At 44.7% G+C, this 4,753-nt stretch overlaps 1 pseudogene; it reads left to right on the top strand.

Annotated features, from left to right (window-relative positions):
* The first annotated feature begins 2,145 nt into the window (after positions 1 to 2,145).
* On the top strand, positions 2,146 to 3,022 carry LOC105310035 (annotated as a pseudogene).
* The last annotated feature ends 1,731 nt before the right edge of the window (positions 3,023 to 4,753 follow it).

Raw genomic sequence — 4,753 nt, 5'->3', positions numbered from 1 at the left:
ATAATTCTTGCGAGTGAATTGTGAATTGCTAGCTATTGTTATTAGTAAACCACATACCTTCATCACGGGCAGAGTTGGGCCTCAAACTATCCAAGTGCACAGAGGCCTGAAAAATTTCTGAGTTTCTACGTGATGCAGAAACCTAATAAAATCATTACAATGATGACTATGTTTCTAGCCCTTTGGATCCACATAATCTTCAGATGAACTCTTTTGACATTGAGACTTCAGAATTACTGCCCTGAATGTTAAAATGGGGCTATGGAATTCAGAATTACAAACAAGGGCGTACAGATGAGCCAAAACATCACTCCTTTTCGCTCACCCGGAATCTTGGTCTTGGAGAATGGAGAATGCTTGGGGTGGGCGGGAAGGGAGAGCTTCAGCGTACGTGCATTTGGGCACACACATGTGTTCACTCATATATAAGCACATACAAGACCAGAGGTCCGTGAAGGAAGGATGGTGGTACAAGGAAAAGAGACTCTACGTACCTACTCTAAGTATCAGAATGAGAGATGCCCTGTGAATATGTCCCACGGGACACCGAAGCTTTAAAGTTAGCAGTTTATCCATGACCCTCCTAACAGATCCTCAAAGATGGGTGGCCAGTGTTTTCTATGGTCAAAATATTGGGATCTGTGCTTTCCTCCTGGGATTATATAGAACAGCAATGGATCCCAAAAGGAAGGTACGAGATACTCAGGTCTGTCTTCAGGAGTGCCCTTTCTGCAGGAGGGGCATTTCTGTTAGGTAACCATATTTGTTCATGTGATCTTTTGGGGCATCAGCTGGTGCTGGGTATTGCTGTGTGAGAACATTCTATTTGGTCCCAAAGTCCTGCCCTCTGCCTTCTCTTTATTTATTTAGATTGGGTTATGACTGTGAGGATCAAAGCTTTACTTCTAACTTCCAGTTGATTGATTTCAGTCACAGCATTACGTACTGTTACATGAGCACTGCTAGGGGCGGGGGGGGGGGAGTTGGGTTTAGGAGCAGGATCTCTAGACCCTGACACCCACCCCACACCTGGTCTCAGCTCTACCACTTTGTCTCTGAGCCTCTGTGCCTTCATTTGTAAAATGGGAATATTAGTATCTGCCTTTACAGGATGATTCCAGAGGATTACATAAAAAGTGTTATAAAGTGCTTAGCACCATACTTTGCACATAGTACATGCTCAACAATTACATATTCTTCTTAATATTTTTGTTCACCTCTCTCCTCTGTTTCGGCTAGGACATCAGAATTTCTCCTAAGTGTCTTTCTTCCCCTGGGCCTTGTTCCTGTGTAACGAGTATCATTTAACTTCTGTTTCGTTATCTATTTTAGTATCATATACAGAGTTCTCACAGCCTCTCTGAATGAATACATATGTGTCCTCAGACAACCTTCCATGCACCCATACTCAGGTGGTTTCCCCTTTCCCATCATGCTCTACTACAGAGGCATTCATTTTCTTCATAGCCTGTTTCACAATCTCTGATGTTTCTGTTTATATGTTCAGATTGTCGGCCTGCCTCTCTTGATGGAGCATGAGTGCTGGGGAGGTAGAAGACTCAGCTGTAGTGGTCTCTGTTGGAGCCCAGTGCGGTGCCATTCTCAATAAATATTTGTTGGATGAATAAATCAAAGATAACCGAACTGCAGAGGACATTCTTAAAGGTTTCCATGAGCCAAAGGTGTGCTTGCAATATCATGTTCTTTTCTTTCTAAAAGACATATTCGCTTTTGTCTTTCATTTCTGGTAAAGAAGTCTAATTTGTCATCACATAGCCTTTTTACCTCGTGGGTAATATTCTCTTGGCCCATGAAAATACTAATTTAATGAAGTCAAAGGTGCTCGAGATGCTTTGCCGTCTCCGTTCACTCAAGAATGTGAGTTAAGTGGTTGATAAAGAATTCCAGCAGTTAAACTGTTGTTGTCTATTAAGAAACCTAGCAAAGCTCTGCCTTCTTTATTTCCAAAAGTACGCGTCCCACCACCTTTAACCGATTAGCAGATATAGTCATCTGACACAATCATTAGCAGATATAGTCATCTGACACAATCAACTTGGTGTATAGATTGGTTCTTGCAACATCTAAGTGGGAGAGAATAAACCTCTGGCAGACGAAAGTCTTGGTAGCAAAGGCAGGGCCACCATGGCGGCAGGACCCCAGGGTCCACGTCTGCTTGTCCTGGGCCTGCTACTGTGTGTGCTAGGCCTCTCTGTGTCCCAGGGCAGGAAGCTCTTGTTGGTCCCACTGGATGGCAGCCACTGGCTAAGCATGCATGGGGTCATTCGGCAGCCTCATCAGAGAGGATATGGTCTTAGCGTCTGTCACCTCCGTGTACATTACGGAAGGAGCATTTTACACCTTGAAGAGGTACCCGGCGCCATTCAAAAGAGAGGACTTGGAAGCGTCTTTTATCAGTCTTGGGCGTGCTGTATTTGAGAACCAGCCTTTCTTACAGCGTGTGGTCAAAACGTACAAGAAAGTCAAAAAGGACTCAGCTCTACTGTTGTCCATCTGCTCCCATTTACTGCACAACAAGGAGCTCATGACTTCCTTGGCAGAGGGCAACTTTGACGCTGTGTTGACAGACCCTTTCCTTCCTTGTGGCCCTATCGTGGCCCAGTACCTGGCTCTGCCTGCTGTGTTCTCGAATGCACTGCCATGCAGCCTGGATTTTCAAGGTACCCAGTGCCCCAACCCACTGTCCTATGTGCCCAGGCTTCTGTCATTTAATACAGATGGCATGACCTTCCTGCAGCGCGTTGAGAACACGCTCGTTGCCTTGTTAGAGAACTTTCTGTGCAGTGCAGTTTATTCTCCGTATGCATCACTTGCCTCAGAAGTCCTTCAGAAAGATGTGACTGTCCAGGACCTTTAGAGCTCTGCATCTATCTGGCTTCTCAGAAGTGACTTTGTGAAGAATTACCCCAGGCCCATCATGCCCAATATAGTTTTTATTGGTGGGATCAACTGTGCTAGCCAAAAACCATTGTCCCGGGTGTGTAATTTGGGAAAATTTTAAGTCTATATTTTGCGAGCACTCTGCACAGATGAACTTGCCACAGATGTATGCTGAACGACCATGCCTAGATGGTTTCAAATGTCCTCTTTTGTTAATTAATGTCTTGCCAGTCTTCCAGGTTGAGTTGTAATTTATATCTGTCTTTGGGATCATCTTCTGGGTTATTTCTTTGGATCTGGGACTTTAGGAAAGTAAATATTGGGCGTTTTATTTGGTGGGCTCCAGTGGATTGTTGCCAAGTAGAGGCAACAAGGATTACATGCCATACCCACAGAGCACTGGGTTCAGCGTTCTTTGCAGAGAACAAAGGCGTGCAGGGTGCACCTCACCTGTGATTGGGTCGGGCGCGTGAGGTTCGTGATTGCTGCAAAAATTTTTGGCATTTATAGATCCCAGCAGGGAAAACTGACTTTATGTTTCTGGTTAAAGCTCCAGCTTCTAGATATTCCAGCTTCCTAAGCTGGCTCCTGTGGTCCCTTTTTCTCTAATAAAGCAGTCTTCAGCCTTTGATGGAAAACTAAAGTGCATTCTCCGAGCCAGAAAGGAGCTGACTTGTAGAGAGAAGTCTCTGCTCCTCTCCCCTGATCAAGCCCATTTTCATGTAAATGAGGACTCCAAATCCTTGCAGTTTGATTGTCTAAAAAGCACTGTCCTGATTGGTCACCAGCCTCCCTGATTGGTTGGTGAAAACGCTGATGGGAATATAACTGTACAGCTTTGATTGGACAGGGAAAGTCTTAGTCTTGTTGGTTGAAATAGCATTCCAGGAGCTCCTCTGTAAGGGTTGGCTCAGATGGCGGGGACACAGTGCAGGCAGATGGTTCAGTACAGGAGGCAGCTAAGTGCAGGCTTCTTCCTGAAGCATGGTTTGCATGAGAGGTCCCTGCTTAAAAACAGCGGCTAGGCCATTTGAGCCCAGTTAGCCACCAGGAGCCCTTCTTGGTAGTTATCTTCTTTCTCAGGGTCCACATACTCTACACTTGCATTCATCTTGTGAAGATGGTCTTATTCCCAATGCTCTTGGTAAAAGTCCTGAACTTTAAGAATAAAGTCTTTATTCAATAAAGAGAGTCCACAGAGAGAGCACAGCTTTGTGTTGGACACATCTTTGGGATGCCTGAAAGACAAAAGGTGATAGACCAACATTTAGAGGAAAGGAACGAGACTCAAGAATTCCAAGATGTCATTCCTCTCTCAGGCTGAGAATCCATCTCTGTGGACATGCAGCAATTCAGAGCTGATATCCATACATGCATGTTGGGTCCAGGAAAAGAAGCCAAACAGAAGACCAGTGAGAACAGAGACCTGAAGATGGCGTGGAGAAGAAAGACCGGTAACCAGGGAAGTTTGCACTCTGAGTGTGTAATGAAAAAACGACATGTTTGCAAGATGCTGTCTAAGTGCTTAATAAGGATTCTTGCAAAACAAGAGACATTTGGGAAGAGAAAATCTAATAAAAGCCCGTAACGAAAATTACTGAACTCTCAGCAAAAGTTAGGAACTATTTTAAAGACTTCATTGGATTGAACAAGTGCTTTCATTTTAGAACCAGCCCCATTTTTTTTTGGAAGGTGATAATAGGTGGGGGGATCGAGGGTTATTTTCAGTTAACCTGTTGCTTCGCTCTTGCTATTCCAGAGTCTGTGAAGTTGCGGCGGAGTTCAGGGGAAATTTTGCCAAGCAGGGGGTTGCCCTACCCGTTATTGAATCCCATAAGAGCTGGCCCAGAAC

This window comes from Pteropus vampyrus, unplaced genomic scaffold (genome assembly GCF_000151845.1).
Source record: "Pteropus vampyrus isolate Shadow unplaced genomic scaffold, Pvam_2.0 Scaffold997, whole genome shotgun sequence".
NCBI classification, from domain to species: domain Eukaryota; kingdom Metazoa; phylum Chordata; class Mammalia; order Chiroptera; family Pteropodidae; genus Pteropus; species Pteropus vampyrus.
This window is presented reverse-complemented; position numbering and strand designations above follow the sequence as displayed.